Raw genomic sequence first — 17,961 nt, forward strand, 5'->3', positions numbered from 1 at the left:
GTAAGTAAGTTCCCTTGCTTATTACAACTGTCTCTTACCAATCTAGAGTGGCTTACCTCTTTCTTTGGTCACTCCTTGCCCTCCATGTAAGGGGCCAGTCTGCAAACCAACAGGGGATATCCTCACTTTGTTCCTGATCTTGGTAAGAGAGCTTCTACTTTCTCACCATTGAGTATGATATAGGCTGCAGGTCTTTTGTAGATGTTCTTTATCAGGTTAAGGAAGCTTCCCATCTAATCCTAGTTTGCTGAAAGTTTTTGCCATTAATGGGTATTGGATTTCGTCAAAGGCTTTTCTGTATGTATTGGTATGATCATGTGATTTTTTTTCCTTTAGTCTGTTGATGTAATAGATTATATTAATTGATTTTTGGGTGTTGAACCAGCCTTAGAGATCTGGGATAAATTCCACTTGATTTATGGTGTATAATTCTTTTTATACATTGTTGGGTTCAATTTGCTAATATTTTGTTGAGTATTTTTGCATCTATATTCATGAAAGATATTAGTTTGTAATTTTCTTGTATTGTCTTTGTCTGATTTTTGTATTGGAGTAATTCTAGCTTCATAAAATAAGTTAGGAAGTATTCCCTCTGTTTCCAATTTTTGGACAAGATTGTAGAGTACTGGTATGATTTCTTCCTTAAATATTTGGAAGAAATCACCAGTGAACCCATCTGAACCTGGTGCTTTTTCTATTCTGGAAGGTTATTAATTATTGGTTCAATTTCTTTAATAAATATAGGCCTATTCCAATTGTTTATTTCTTCTGTTATTGGTTTTCACAGATTATATTTTTCAAAAAAATGGTCTATTTCATCTGGGTTATCACATGTGTGGGCATAGAGTTATTTATAGTATACCTATGTTAACCTTTTCACATCTGTGGGATCTGTAGTGATGTTCCCTCTTTCATTTCTAACACTAGAAATTTGTGTTTTCTCTCTTTTTTTCTTAATTAGCCTGGCTAGAGGTTTATTGATTTTATTATCTTTTCAAAGAATCAGCTTTCGGTTTTGCTGATTATCTCTAGTGATTTCCTGTTTTCAATTTCATTGATTTCTACTCAAGTTTTTATTATTTACTTTCTTTTCCTTACTTTGGACTTATTTTCTCTTCTTTTTCTAGTTCCCTAAGGTGGAATCTTAGATTACTGATTTTATATCTTTCTTCTTCTCTAACATATGCATTAAATGCTATTAATTTCCCTATGAGTACTACTTTTGCTGCATTTCACAGATTTTGTTAAGTTGTATTTTCATTTTAATTTACTTCAAAACATTTCTTAATTTCTCTTGAGGTTTCTTATTTGGCCCTGTGTTATTTAGAAGTATTTTATTTAATCTATAAGTATTTGGGCATTTTCCAAGTATTTTTCTGTTATTGATTTCTAGTTTGATTCCATTGTGGTCTGAGAGCATATATTGTATGATTTCTATTCTTTTAAACTTGTTAAGATATATTTTATGGCTCAGAATGTGGTCTCTCTTGGTGAATGTTCCATGTGAGCTTGAGAAGAATGTGTATTCCACTGTTGTTGGATGAAATAGTCTATAGATGCCAATTATACCCAGGTGACTGATGGTACTGCTGAGTTCTACTGTGTCCTTACTGATTTTCTGCCTGCTATATTTGTCCATTTCTGACAGAGGGGGGTTAAGTCTCAAACTATAACAGTGGATTCATCTATTTCTCCTTTCAGTTCTATCAGGTTTTCTAATCTGATTTTATTTCATCAAAATCCTCATGTATTTTGATCCTCAGTTGTTAGACACATACACCTTAAAGATTGTGCAGTTTTATTTCTGGACTTTCAATTCTGTTCCATTGAACTGTGTGCCTGTTTTTGTACCAGTACCATGCTGTTTTATTTCTTTAGTAATTTGGGGTCTTTGGTTGTCCTATATGAATTTTAGGATTCTTTGTTCTAGTTCCGTGAAGAACGTCATTGGGATTCTGATTGGGATTGCATTGAATATATAGATTGCTTTGGTAGTATGGACATTTTAACTATGTTTATTCTTCTGATCCGTGTGCATGAAATCTTTCTCAATTTCTTTATGTCATCATCTACTTCTTTCAATAATGTCTTACAGTTTTCATTGTATAATTCCTTCAGCTCCTTGGATAAATTTGTTCCTAGATATTTTATTCTTTTTGTTGCTATTGTAAATGGAATTGTATTCTTGAGTTCTCTTTCTGTAAGTTCATTATTAGAGTATAGAAATGCGACTGATTTTTTTAAGTTGATTTTGTATCCTGCAACTTGACTGTAATTGTTGATTATTTCTAATAGTTTTCCAATGGATTCTTTATGGTTTTCTATATACAAGATCATGTCATCTGCAAACAGCGAGAGTTTCACTCCTTCACTTCCTATTTGGATTCCCTTTTTTTAAAAAAAAAAAAAAAGATTGACGCCTGAGCTAACAACTGTTGCCAATCTTTTTTATTTTTTAAATTTTTCTTCTTTTTCTCCCCAAAGCCCCCCAGTACATAGTTGTATATTTTAGTTGTGGGCCCATCTAGTTGTGGCATATGGGACGCTGATTCAGCACGGCCTGATGAGTGGTGCCATGTCCACACCCAGGATGCGAACCAGTGAAACCCTGGGCTGCTGAAGCGGAGCATATGAACTTAACTACTTGGCCATGGGACCAGCCCCCTGGATTCGTTTTATTCCTTTCTCTTGCCTAATTGCTCTGGCCCAAACCTCCAGTACTATGTTGAATAAGAGTGGTGATAGTGGCCACCTTTGTCTTGTACCTGTTCTCAGAGGATTATTTTCTTAATTTTTAACACTTTGATTTTCATTGTATTTATTATTATAGCTACATTCTATGAATGGCAAGAGATCATGGTGTTCCATTATATGGAGTTGATGTAAAGTTTCTCTTTAAAATAAATGTATCTAAGTTTAAAAGTGACCTCACAAAACCATAAAAAGAAAAAGGAAAAGGGGGATAGATGGCAAAATTGTGATACATGAATATGGGTGGTGGTATATGGGATTTCATTATATTGTCCTTTACTTTTTTAAATTTTTTTATTTTTGAGGATGATTAGCCCTGAGATAACTACTGCCAGTCCTCCTCTTTTTTGCTGAGGAAGCCTGGCCCTGAGCTAACGTCCGTGCCCATCTTCCTCTACTGTATATGTGGGACGCCTACCACAGTGTGGTGTGCCAAGCGGTGCCATGTCTGCCCCCAGGATCTGAAGCGGTGAACCCCGGGCTGTCGAGAAGTGGAACGTGCAAACTTAACTGCTGCGCCACCAGGCCAGCCCCGTCCTTTATTTTCTGTGCATGCTTGGGATTTTGAATAATATAAAAGTTAGTTGAAAATTTCATTTCTGGCAGTATGTCAGACTTTTGCTCAGAAAACAATTAGCTTTTCAAGGAAATAACTATTTTAATATACTGCTTTCATAAGAGATATGGAGAAATCTCCCAACATCCACACATACGTAAATCATATCACTGGGTAAAACCAAAATAGGGAACTGGGCAAAATAGTCCTGGGCAAGTACCAGAGACAGAGCATCCTTGAGGGGAATGCCAGTATCAGCTCTGTGATTGTGACGCCAAGCCCTGAACAAGCCATAGAGTAGGGGTGCTGATTCTGAGATTCCTGCATTAAGACAGAGACTCTTGGAAGGACGTGAATGTGGCCCCATATCCGCAGTGACTCCTGGCTTCTGAAGAAGCAATAGTAACTCTTGCGTGAAAAGATATCCCCTAGGGCCGGCCCCATGGCCGAGTGGTTAAGCTTGTGCGCTCTGCTTCGCCGGCCCAGGGTTTTGCTGGTTCAGATCCTGGGCGTGGACACGGCACCACTCATCAGGCCACACTGAGGTGGCGTCCCACATTACACAACCAGAGGCACTGACAACTAGAATATACAACTATGTACTGGGGGCATATGGGGAGGAAAAAAAGTAGAAAAAAGAAATAAATAAGAAAATATATCCCCTGTATCTTGGTGTCAAAAATTACTATGTACATTTGAAGAAAGAGCCAAACAGAACTTTTAGAAAGATTAAATATTTAGACCTTGGGGATTTCCACAGATTAGGGTGAAACTTATAGATTATGAGCTCACAAATGGTCAACACGCAAGAAGCAAACCACCATGAGGGAGAGTCGGCAGAAATAACGTTTAAATCCTCAAGAATTTCAGACATTGGAATTATCAAATACAGACTATTTAAATACCTGTAGCTATATATTAAAGGTTTAAAGCAGTCATAGGAGCCAGGGCATCCTGACAGCAAAGATCAGCTTCCACCAGCAAGCTATTAAAGCATTTACCTCCCTGGATTAAAAAAAAAAAAAAAAAAAAAAAGCATTCATAGGCTATCCAAAATGATTTTTGAAAGAGCCAAGTAGAACTTTTAGAAAATAAATCCATACTTGTTGAATTAAAGACTCAGGGGACAGGTTAAATAGCAGATTAGGAACCACTGGTGAAAGAATTAATAAACTAGAAAGATATATAAAGAAATCACCTAGAATGCCACATAAATCAAAGAATTTGAAAAATATGAAAAAATTTTATTTGAAAATATGAAAGAGAAGTTAAGCAATTCAAGCACAAGATTTAAAAAAAAGAAGAAATCAGTAGACAGTTTCAGTGAAGCTGTAGAACACAAAAAACAAAGATCTTAAAAGAAGCAGGCATGAGAGGATGGAAAATTGGCAAAAGCAAGAAAGGAAAAAAAAGAAGTTAGAGGAAAGAAACAATTGCCTACAAAGAAATGACGAATATATTGATGGCAATCCTGAGTCAGTTTCCCTAGAAGCAGAGCCTGAGACATGATCCTTCTGTGAGAGGTCTTTTGAGGGAGCGCTCTCAGGAGGGCTCAGTAAGGAAGAGAGGAACCCAGGACAGGGAAGGGAAGAAGATAAGTAAAGTGTGGTTTCAGGTGAAGTCTAGCCTTGCCCTGATCCACGAGGAAGCTCTGGATCATGAATGGAACCATTGAATTATACCATTTTAAGGCAAAGGGGGGTCAACCATTTGTACACCTATCACAGTCAGTTATTGGCTGCAGGTACAACTTCCCAGGCATTTCCAGGCAAAGCAGCATCCTTCCACTGAGGGTAATTCTCCAGAGAAAGAGGGGGCTCTGAGGCATTAGTAGCCAACACTACATACAACACCAGATGGTAACGAAGATCTGGATGGGGCACCAACAACATGGACAACAGCAGAGTTCTCAGCAGCGACAGTGGAAATCAGAAGGCAGTGGAATAATATCTTCAAAGTATCAAGGAAAAAAAACAACTGGCAATCCAGAACTGTGTGCCCAGCCTGTCTTTCAAGAATGAGAGTGAGGAGGCTGGCCCCATGGCCAAGTGGTTAAGTTCGCGTGCTCTGTTGCAGGCGGCCCAGTGTTTTGTTGGTTCGAATCCTGGGCGCGGACATGACACCACTCAACAGGTCATGCTGAGGCAGCGTCCCACATGCCACAACTAGAAGGACCCACAACGAAGAATATACAACTATGTACTGGGGGGCTTTGGGGAGAAAAAGGAAAAAAATAAAATCTTAAAAAAAAAAAGAATGAGAGTGAAATAAAGTTTCTGAATAAACAAAAACTGAGTTTACTATCACGGACTTCATTAAAATTACTTCTAAAGTTTTCAGGAAGAAGGAAAATGCTCCCAAGAGAAATGGCTGAAATGCAAGCAAAAATGGTGTCAATGAAACTGGTAAACAAGTAGGCGATTTACCTATGTACCTAAATAGATATTGTCTGAATAGAATAACAATAAAGATAGAAATAAAGTGTTGAACATTGTCCCCCTAAAAGTGAGTGATTTATTATATTATAGTTCCTAACTATAAAAATATTATAGTTCCTAACAGGATGGAGACACTTGAAAACACCCCAGAAGCCAACGTGGTCGATCAGTCTGTGAAATTAGTGTAACCATTGTGATAACTTCCGCAACAGAAGGTGAGCAGGTCTTGGTGCAGGGACAGGCTAGGGTGGACAAGAGAAGACAGTTGGGCCCTGGGGACTGGAAAGAGTAGACTACCGTGTTTTCTGTGTGTCCTTTCTGTCGTCTCTCTACATTTCACTGATAGACCATTCACTCCTTCTTATCACTAAGAAAACCTCATTAGCCAGTCCATCACTACTACTTGAACCCATTTAGAGTGGGGCACGGTTAACTCAGTTTCAGACAGAGTGGCCCGCCTTAAGTGGTCCCACTTCTCCCATCTCCTTCCAAACTTCCAAGGGCTAGGTGGTTACAGCTAAAGAAAGCAGTGTTTTGAAAATAAGCAGTGCCAGCACAGCGATCTAGAGTGTAATAGCAGCAGCTCTCCATGCTCCTGGGTAGCTCTCCACACCTTTCTCTCCCAACTCATCACATAGAACAGGGTTTTAGGCTCTCCTCTCAGGTATTGATCATTTATTCACACCAGCTCAGGGACTACAAGCCCCAGGGGATAAGAGTTCATTCAGAAAAATGAGACCATCTTAAGAGTGCAGCTACAATAAGAGAAAAGCATTCAATTGAACAACCTATGTTAAATGAAGCAGAATTTCAGATAGAATAAGAATTTTAAATTATCATATTAGATATTCCTCAAATAAATGAAGAGAAAACCCAAATGAGATACTAGTAGATACCCAGGAGAATAGCTACAATAAAAAGACTGACAATACCAAGTGTTGGTGAAGATGTGGACAAATTGGAACCCTATTCATTGCTGGTGGGATCACACAATGGTAAGACTACTTTGGAAGATAGTTTGGCAGCTTCTCAAAAAGTTAAACATATATTTACCATGTGACCCAGCAACTCCACTCCTAGGTGTCTTCCCAAAAGAAATGAAAACATCTATCTACACAAAGACTTCACATGGATGTTCATAAAGCATTATTCGTAATGGCCAAAAACTGGAAACAATCCAGAAGCCCATCAAGTGGTGACTGAATAAACAAAATGTGGTCTGTCCACGTAACGAAAATACTATTTGGCAATAAAAAGGAACGAAGTACTGATATGTGCTGTAACGTGGATAAATCTCAAAATCATTGAGGTAACTGAAAGAGGCAAGACACCAAAGGGCACATATTCTATAGAGACTGAAGGCAGATGCAGAGTTGCCTGGGTCTGGGGATTCAGCGTAAACACGCATGAGAGAACTTTTTACGGTGGTGGAAATATTCTAAAACTGGGTTGTTGTGGTGGTTGCAAACTCTCCAAATTTACCAAAAATCATTGAACCATATACTAACAATGGGTGAATTTCATAGTATGTAAATCATACCTGAACAAAGCTGTTGGAAAGAAAACAAGACAAGAGAGGATACTGGAAAGGGAAGCAGAAACAAGAAGTCATGCAAGAGAATCAACTGGAGGTATTTGATATGAAAAATATAATGGTTGAAATAAAGAATTTAATAGACAAGTTGAGCAGAATAAATGCAGACAAGAATAAATAAGTGAGTGGAAAATCAGGTCATGGTATTCAGCCAGAAGGCATCAGAAAGTGATGAAGCTGTATGTATATCATGTATATATATATATATATATATATATACGGAAGATGGTAGATAAAGAAGGACCAACAGCAGTCTGTGGTAGATTGTATTTCTCTTTGCTAAACATCCCGTTTCTCTTCCCCTGGTGTTCCTCCCTGCAGGAGGTTTGTACATCCCCACCCTCTTGATCTCGGGAGTGTCCATGTGATGTATTCTGACCGAAAATAAGCACACAAAGTGATGTGTGTCATATCAGAGCAGAAGTTTTAACAGCTGGCACAGGGATCACCATGTCTGTTTTTCTCTCTCACATTTCCCTCTGCCATGTTCCCTCAGCCGTATTTTAGATAGAGGCCACTCTGTTGGCCTGGGTGCCTATGGTGGCATGAAAATGCGCCGCTCAGATCTCCTGCTGCAGAGAGCATAATTTACTGACAGCTCCAGGTGCTACCCCTCTGGATCCACCACTGTGTTTGTGCTGAGGCCATGCTTCCCGTGGGCTGCTGTCAACCAATGACTCAGCTTGGCAGAGTACTAATTCAGGCCCACACTGGTGAAACACAGGACTCCTCCAATGCGTGACTTTGGCTGAGGGACTCATGAACAGGCTGGCAGAGACTCTTCCTAGCCCATCCTCCTACCTTTCCTCTCTCCTTCCACGTGTGTTAGACCTGCATCATGCTTGAAGTTTCTTCCCACCTTCTCCAGCCCTCTCCTCTAATAAATCTCAAATATAACCCTGCCTTGGTGGCTGTCTTTTGGCAGATCCAAACTAACTCAATCCTGAAGTGAAGAAACTCTGGGGCAGAGCTGCAGCCAGCTAGGATGGAGTTGTAGTGTGAATGAGATATAACCTTCGTTAATGGAAGTCACTGAGATTTGGGGTAGGGAAAGGTCATCTGTTATTGCAGCATGACCTAGCCTATCCTGAGTGACTCAAAGTCCCAGGAGGAATACACATATAAAGAAAAAAAATCTTTTGATGAAATAATGACTAAAACCTTCTATAATTAGAGAAATATGTAAGACCTCAGATTGAAAGGGAGATTAAAAAAAAAACACCTAATCACATTATAGTGAAATTTAAGAACATCAATGACAAAGAGCAATTTCTAGATAGGAAAGCAGATATCACATAATATTGAAGGAAAGGAACAAAGTTGGAGGACTGACACTACCTGACTTCAACACTTACTGTAAAGCTACAGTAATCAAGACAGTGGGGTACTGGCAAAGGAACAGACAAATGTATAATGGAGCCGAATAGAGAGCCCGGAAACAGACCCACACTAATATAGTCAACTGATCTCTGACAAAGGAGCGAAGGCAACTCAAAGGAGAAAAGATAGTCTCCTCAACAAATGGTGCTGGAACAACTGGACGTCCACGTGCAAAAAAATGAATCTAGGTACAGCCCTTACACCTTTCACGGAAATTAAAGTGGATTAAAGACCTAAATGTAAAACACAAAGCCATAAAACTCCTAGAAGATAACATAGGAGAAAACCTAGGTGACTTCAGGTTTGGTGACGATTTTTTGGATAAATACCAAGGGTACAATCCATGGAAGAAAGAATTGATAAGCTAGACTTCATTAAAATTAAAAACTTCAACTCTGCAAAAGATGCTGTCAAAAGAATGAGAAGACAAGCCACAAACTGGAAGAAAATATTTGCAAAAGACACATCTGATGAAGCACTCTTATCCAAAATATATAACAAACTCTTAAAGCTCAACAATAAGAAAGCAAACAACGTGATTTAGAAATGGGCCTAAAACCTTAACAGACACCTTACCAAAGAAGACATACAGATGGAAAATAAGTACCTAAAAAGATACTCCCATCATATGTCATTAGAGAATTGCTAATTAAAACAATAATGAGATACCACTACACATCTATCAGAATGGCCAAAATCCAGAACACTGACAACACCAAATGCTGGTGAGGATGTGGCAAGATAGGAACTCTCATTCTTTGCTGGTGGGAATGTAAAATGGTACAGCCACTTTGGAAGACAGTGTGGCAATTTCTTTAAAAAACGAAATGTACTCTCACTATACAATCTAGAAATCATGATCCTTGGGCAACCACAGGAGTTGAAAACTCATGTCCACACAAAAACCTGCACACGGGTGCTTATACAGTAGCTGCTTTATTCACAATTACCAAAAACTCTGAAGCAACCAAGATGTCCTTCAGTAGGTGAATGGATAAACAAACTATGGTACATCCAGACAATGGACTATTATTCAGTGTTAAAAAGAAATGAGCTATCAAGCCGTGAAAAGACATGAAAGAACCTTAAATGCATACTACTAAGTGAAAGAAGCCAATCTAAGAAGGCTATACATTGTACGATTCCAACTTTATTATATTCTAGAAAAGGCAAAACTATGGAGACAGTAAAAAGATCAGTGATTGACCAGAGGCTAGGGGAGGATGGATAGGAGGAACACAGAAGATTTTTGAGCCATTGAAAGTACTCTGTCTGATACTACAATGGTGGATACATGTCATTATACATTTGTCCAAACCCATAGGACATATATCACCAAGAGTGAACGCTAATGTAAACTATGGGCCTTAGGTGATTGTGATGTGTCCATGTAGGTTTATTAACTGTAACAAATGAACCATTCTTGTGGGGGATGTTGATAAGGGAGGAGGCTATGCTTGTGTGGCGCTAGGGGGTATATGGGAAATCTCTTTACCTTCCCCTCAGTTTTGTTATGAACCTAAAACTTCTCTAAAAAAATAAAGTCTTATGAATGGATAAAAAAGATGTGGTGTATATACACAATGGAATACTGCTCAGCCATAAGAAAGGACGAAATCCAGCCATGTGTGACAACATGGATGGACCTTGAGGGTATTATGCTGAGTGAAATAAGTCAGAGGGAGAAAGTCAAATACCGTATGGTCTCACCCATAAATAGAAGATAAAAACAATGACAAACACACAGAGACAGAGATTAAAGCAATGAAAACACTGGCAAAAATCATCAAATTCAACTTTTTCAGGATTTTGTAAATTAACCAGAGAAAAGTTTGCAATAATCTGAGAAGTGTCTATTCTAGAGAAACTGAAATCTTGGTAAGAACAGTGAGCTTTGCAGTGTTTTAACTTGCTCTACTCTCGTTCCCCTCTCCCAGCTCTATGGTAGCCTGGAAATCCACAGCCGTGCAACCAGGGTTACTGTGAAAATTAGCATCTAGTAGACACTGGAGGAGGGAGAACGGATTTGGAGCGCTTCAAAAAATCCCATTCCCCAGAGAATTGTCCTTGTGTGACTTGTCTAACATCTCCCTCTGAAAGCTCCATTCTCAGGTCCTGGTTTTATTTGATCTGACTCAGAGCTCACTTTATAAAAACGGCATTTGTTGAACAGTCAGTGGCAATCATTCAACATTGCAACGCGAGTCTGGGGTAACGAGAGACTGAGCGAAAATTTTAAAAAGAAGAAACTGAGGAATGAGATGTCCATTGGAGGCTTTAAAAACTTCACCATACTCCTGGGACTCTAGAAGCCTGTGTGCATGTGTCGGGCTGTAGGCACGCACAGGAAAGACCCAAGAAGGCCCTAATCTCTACCCTCTGACTGACCTTGAGGCTCTGCACAAGCAGGAAGTGAAGACAGATAGAGCTGTCAACTGCCTGGCTGAGTGTTGGAGGCACGGGCCAACATTTACACAGAGCCCCTCAGCAAAGTCTGAGAGACTTCTTAGTTCCAGGCAGTTAAGGGAATCTCTGTCCAGTTATTACCTGACCACTAAGCAGCAAGCGGAGATGTAAGTAGCCACAGATGACAAAAAATACAGATTTTACAGTGTTTGGAAAAGTCACCATATAATCCAGCAATTCTACTCCTGTGTATACGCAAAAGGAATTAAAATGTACATTCAACTAAACTTGTACATAAATGTTCATAGCAGCATTATTCATAATAGCCAGTAAATAAGTGGAAAAAACCTACTTTTTGTCAACTGGTGTATGGATAAACAAATTGTAGTATATCCACACAACAGAATAGTATTAAGCAATAAAAAGGAATCGTTACTGATACATGCTATGATATGGTTGAATCTTGAGAACATTATGCTAGGTGAAAAAAGCCAGTCTTAAGAAGCTACATATTGTATGATTCCATTTACGTGAAGTGTCCAGCGTAGACAAATGTTAAAGACAGGAAGTTAGATGAATGGTGGTTGCCAGGGTCTGAGGCGGTGGGGGAAATGGGGAATGACTACTAAGGGTACAAGGTTTCTTTTTGGGTTGATGAAAGCATTATAAAATTAGATAACGAATGTACAACTCTATGAATGTACTAATAACTACTGAATTGTACATCATCATTAAATTAGAAATCAATAACAAAACCACAGCTAAAAAATTCCTTATGCCTTGAAACTATAAAATATACTATCAAATAAGCCTTGGGTTGAAGTAGAAACCATAAACTATTTATATTTTAATGACAATGAAAGCACAGTGTGGGTCATAGCTTAAACAATACCATGAATAAAACATATGTCTTTAAATACTTTTTTTATAAAACAAGAAAATGAAAGAACGAATTAAACATTCAGATGAATAACTATAAAAGGACAATAGAGAAAGCCCAAGAAAAAAGGAAACAATAAAGATAAGGAAAGAAATTAGAGGGGAATGGAGAGCTAGAAGTAGAAAAAAAGGACCCCCAAACTGTTCCTTGAAATGATTAGTAAGATAGACAATTTTTTTTTTTTGAGGAAGATTAGCCCTGAGCTAACTGCTGCCAATCCTCCTCTTTTTGCTGAGGAAGACTGGCCCTGAGCTAACATCCATGCCCATCTTCCTCTACTTTATACATGGGACGCCTGCCACAGCATGGCATGCCAAGCAGTGCCATGTCTACACCCAGGATCCAAACTGGTGAACCCCGGGCCACCAAAGTGGAACGTGTGCACTTAACTGCTGCGCCACTGGGCCGGCCCGACAAATTTCTAACAAGATCCAATCAAGAAAAAATCTCAAACATTAGTAAGAACAGACACAATAGAGATTTTAAAAATAAAATAACATTTGAATGATAATATATCAACAAATCTGAAAACTTAGATGACATGACAGATTTCTGGAAAATGTAAAGAATGCTGAAACTGGTGCAAAAAGAAACAGAAATTTGAAAAGACAGTACTCATTTAAAAATTGAAACTCTAACCAGACATCTTCCCCACAAAAAAGGCCCTAGCCTCACATAATTTTTCAAAAGGAGCTCTACCAAACTTTCGAGGGGCTGATAATGCCTGCCTTGTACAAGATTTCCAGAGAATATAAAAAGTGGGAATGCCTCTCAACTCATTTTATGAAGCTATATAACTTTAATTTGAAAGTTGGATAAGGACTGTACAAGAAAAGGTCCATTTCACTTCTGAACCTAAATCTAAACATTACCAGAATTCTCAATAAAACATTAGCTAACAAAATGCAACAGTATTAAGGATGATTTAGCAAATACCATTTGTGTTCAAGGTCCCCAGACTACGCTCTGGTTCAGTGATTTGTTAGAAAGACTGACAAAATTCAGAAAAGCTGTTATATTCATGGTTACAGTTTATTACAGTGAAAGGATACAGAATAAATCAACAATGAAAAAAGGGGCATAGGGTAGGATCCGGGAGATACCAAGAGCAAGCTTCCAGTTGTCCTCTCCCAGCGGAGTTTACAGACAGTGCTTCATTCTCCCAGAAAGAATGTGTGACAAAATTCATGGAGTATTACCAACCAGGGATGCTCACACAGCACTCCTGTCCAGGTTTTTCATTGGTGGTTGATCGTGTGGGCATGGCTGGCAGTTTCATGTGGCTTATCTTCAGTCTCCAACCTCTCCAAGGGTTGAACTGATACCACATGGCCTAAGTTCCCACTGTAAGTCACATTGTTAGCATAAATCATCTGGTGTGGCCCGAGGCCTCAGGTAAACAGGCTCTGTTAATAGGTAGGATGTTCCAAGGGCTCGGAGGGTATTTTTCAGGAGCCGGGCAAGGGCCAAAGTTTTATTTGAAATATGCAGGATTTGGACAACTCAGACCTGCTGAGTTAATCTTTTACTGCACACCATTTTAATGGACTAAAGAAGGAAGATGACATGATTTCTCACTAAACCTAGAAAAGGCATGTGATACAGTTCAACATCTATATTAAAAAAAAAAGAAAAAATCTCTAAGACATCTAGGAATAAGAGGGAGCTTCATTAACTGGAAAAAATGATATATATGTATATCAAAACCCATAATAAACTCAGTGGAGAAATTAACCCTGGCCAATACAATAAGTAAAGAAAGAAAAAATGTCATAAGATAGAAAGAGTACGTACTAAACTCATTATATGTAGATATTTTAAACTACAAAGAAAATCCATCTGAATCACAGACAAACTGCTCTAATTAGTATGAGAGTTCAGCAAGGGGGAAGGTTACAGGATCAGCTTATAAAAATCCAGAGTTTTTTCAATACCAGTCATAACTAACCAAAAATGTAACAGACAAGATACCACTCACAACTGCAATGGAAACTGCAAGATCTAAGAATTAACCTAACATAGATTGCACAAGGCCTTTATTTCAAAAATATAAACACTCAATTGAAGGATATAAAGGAAAATTTGAATCATGGGAAAAATACATCATGAGTGGGATGTCTATTTAAAGATCTCAACTATCCCCAAATTAATCTGTAGATCTATAAATTCAATGTTCTTCCAAATAAAATTCCAACAAAAAGTTTAACAAAAATATCTCAAAGTTATGTGGAAGAATAAAGACTCATAAAAAGCTAGGTACATTTTAAAAATAGGAGCATATGAAAATAAAACAAAGCCACAGTAATTTTAAAAATAGTATGGTAATAGCACAGGGACAGAAGAAAAACAATGATCTATCTAACTACCTATGTATCTGAACTGATGTATGTTATAGAGATGACACCACAGATTAGTGGGGAAAAGATGAATTAGTGGGAAAACCATGGAGAAAAATATAACTGGAGACATACATTACAGCATATTCAAAGGTAAACTCCAGATGGACTAAAGACCTAAAAATAGAAAAAGTAAAACCATAAAGCTAATAGAAGAAAATATTAGAGAATAACTTTGTCAACACAGAGCTTTTAAAATAAGATCTGAAAAGCATAAATCAGAAAGGAAAAGCACGGATGGATTTTGATGAAATCAAAATTAAGAATTTTTGTGGAAAAAAAGGGACATAATAGAGTTAACCAACAGATGCAGATTGGGATGTGCTATCTGCAAAGCTAAGATATTAACCTTTGTCACTTTCTGTTCAAAGGTGGGGGAGGGTTACGTGAATAATGTGGCGTAGCTGCAGGCAGTTCTCAGACAGGCCAGAGAGCAAGGCGGTGGTGGCCCTGGATGGCTGGGATTTGGAGAACATCAGTCTCCCTCAAGCCTCTTGGGCTGTCCCACAGCCGGAGAAAGAGGAGGAGTGTGGACTTTGACGAGAGACGTGGGCCTGAACGTAAATGTTTAACCACTGGTTCTCTGGGGGGGAAAAAAAGCATATATCCACACATAAGTTTATTATAAATTTTACTGATATAAAGGATGTGCAGTAAACAATTTACAAATAACAATAAAATATACAGTATTCCTTATTGCAAATTCCATACAGCCAATTGATTCTCACAGAATGCTTTCTTTGATATTTGCCAAACTCGTGTTTCTGTAGCACACCTATGTTTGCAATTGATGAGCAGGATAGTTCGGACATGAACGTTGGCTAATATTTCCCTGTAAGCTAAGGGGAAGATGAAAGGGGAAAAAACAAAGACACATGGCAAAATGTGAGGAACTTCTTTTTGGGTACTCAAATTCTACCTCAATTTTTTGTGCTATTCGCAGTATTACTACTACAGATACAGCACACACTTTTATATTTAATCTTCACTTTGACATTTTCTCCATCAATTTTTAAAATCTAGGTCGGGGGTCGGCAAACTGTGCCTTATGGGCCAAATCCAGCCCTCTGACTATTTTTACAAGTAAAGCCTTATTGGATCGCAGCCTGTTTGTTCATTTATCCTTTTGCCCATGTCTGCTTTTGTGCTACAATAGCAGAGTTGAGCAGTTGCAACAAACTGCGTGCACAAAGCTGAAAAGATTTACTATTTTGGCCTTTACAGAAAAAGATTGTTAGTCCTGGTCTAGACAATTAACATAACAATAAATTGACCCCAGAAATGTAGCATTTGCCAATTTCTGTGATGTAAACAATTCCACCACTGCTGACTGAAAGCTACCAATGTGATGTCACTGTGTGTGTGGAGTTGGGAAGAGATGCTCAGAAGCACACCGTATGTGTAAGATAGACATAAGTAACCTTAAGAGCATAGACGATAGCAAAACGTAGAGAAAGATTTATGAAGTGATGTTTTCCATATTATTACCTCTGTTGTTAATACACTTTTAAAACTGTTAATATAATTTATTTAATTGTAAGTTTATATAATTTAATTTTTAATAATGTCTGGGTTTAGTAACTGGCTCACAGAATTCCTGAAAATTTAACAACCAGCTCTCGTGAGTTGGTTTGAGCATGCTCCAGCACACCACTGGCCTGAACTCCACCTGCTGGATGACCAAGGCCCACTTACTTCACCTCTCCACCAGACAGGGCAGGCAACGGAATGCGGCCCAAGCTGAGAGAAAGGACCCCAGACCACGCTTCTCAACCCTGTCTCCCAGGTACCTCTAACTACTGAGTCTCAGGGACTAGCCTACTCAGTTTTCAAAGTCTTTGAAGTCTCCTGTTTTGTCTTTTAAGATATAAGCGGTTTGCGTCCAAATTTTTATAACCAAATTTTCGCAGGGGTGGGTGGGGAGAACGTATATGAATTTTGTGTTCTGTTTATTGCAAGATGGCCCTGGACTACCCTCAGCACCGTGCAGGCAGCCTGTTCCACTTCTCCCTGGCTCCACATTGGCTTCAAACAATCTCAGCCCTTCTTGTCCTTCAAAATAAAACAGCCAGTTATTTTACCAGCAAAGGGGTTTATTCAGGAACAGCAGAGGAATTGCAATTCAGACAAGCAAGCTGTAGCAAAAGCCACAGGCAAGTTCAGCAAACAAGGGAGAGGAATGTTACTTTACAGAGAAAAGGAGGAAGTTGGGGGGTTGTTTTGAAGGAAAGTTCATTGGAGGAAAATGAGAGTTCAGGGTGATAATGGTTTCCCACTGGCCAGGCTTGTTGCTAGGCGAGAAGTCTTCTTGTGGGGGTCTGTAATTGTGCCCCAGCTCCCGCTTCTGGCCTCCCAACTCCATTTTAAATGAGGTTTCCTTTCTTCTTATTCACACCCTTAAATACCATAAAAAAAAAAGGAAAAGCGGTCTATCTGTTACAGACTCCAAAAGAAAAAGATTAAAGTGGTAACAACTCATCCTGTAACTGAATTCTGTGGGTCCATCTCTTGGTGAGTGTGGAGCCAAAATGCACAACCAAGGCTGAAGTGGGCGAAGGAAAAGGTGTATTGTTTGTACAGTGGAGAACAGTGTGGACAGCTCCCAAAGCAGTGCCCCGATACCCCCCAGCTTAGCGCCCATGGAGACTTTATACTGCAGAGCGCAGAGGATGTGTTACAACTGTGTAACAACTGGGCCTGATCAGGGCACACGTGCAGGCCATTACCTAAGGAGTCCAAGACATCATTACAGAACACGTTCAAGGCAACAAGACAGTACATAACAAGTCCATGGTAACTTTTGGACACTTAGAGCTGGAGCAATTTGCAGGGGTCCTGCAATTGAGTAAGTTTCACTGCAGGATGGCAACATCTGTAAAAATGAGGACATCAACTTCTGAAAAACAGCACATTTAGTTTTCTCCTTGTCTGGGAAACATTTGATAGACTATGTTCGCTTAGGGCTCAGATTTTCAGTAACCCTCTCCTTGCCCCGTTTCCAGTCACAATCCCGCATTTGTGACCCCTGGAGCCAGGGTGAGATGCTCCCACAATGCCAGCAGCCTTCTCCTTGGGATGGGTGTCTCTCATGGGGTGTTGGAGACGCTTTCTGGAGGGTGGCTCAGCTGTGCTGTTGCCAACTTTCCTCTCCAAGGAAAACCAGAGGACTCAGTCAAGACCACATGCCGCATCTAACCAAGGCTCATGCTTTTCAGAGTGTCCCCTCCACCCTCCACCCCTGTCCATCAGAGCAAGACTTGCTCCTCAGCTTCCCTTCCCCCCTCATCCTTCCCCCATTCTATCTAAGCGAGTGCTTCTAGCTCTCATTGGTTCATTTCCCCCTTGGAGCCGTAGAGGTCTGATAAGCATCATTGGCTGGGCTCACCTCCCTCACCACACTTGAGCGGACAAGTTAAGGAAATCTGAATATTTGAGGTCAGAGTTTTTCAGACTTGACACCATTGACATTTTGGACTAGACGATTTTTTATTGTGAGGAGC

The 17,961-nt window shown here is 39.3% G+C and overlaps 1 protein-coding gene across 1 annotated transcript in view; it reads right to left on the bottom strand.

Moving 5' to 3' along the window:
* Nucleotides 1-17,961, bottom strand: part of LOC124239186 (type I iodothyronine deiodinase-like) — a 43,137-nt gene that overhangs the window by 22,227 nt on the left and 2,949 nt on the right. The window lies entirely within an intron of this gene.

The sequence above is a fragment of the Equus quagga genome, chromosome 5 (genome assembly GCF_021613505.1).
Source record: "Equus quagga isolate Etosha38 chromosome 5, UCLA_HA_Equagga_1.0, whole genome shotgun sequence".
Classification (NCBI taxonomy): Eukaryota; Metazoa; Chordata; class Mammalia; order Perissodactyla; family Equidae; genus Equus; species Equus quagga.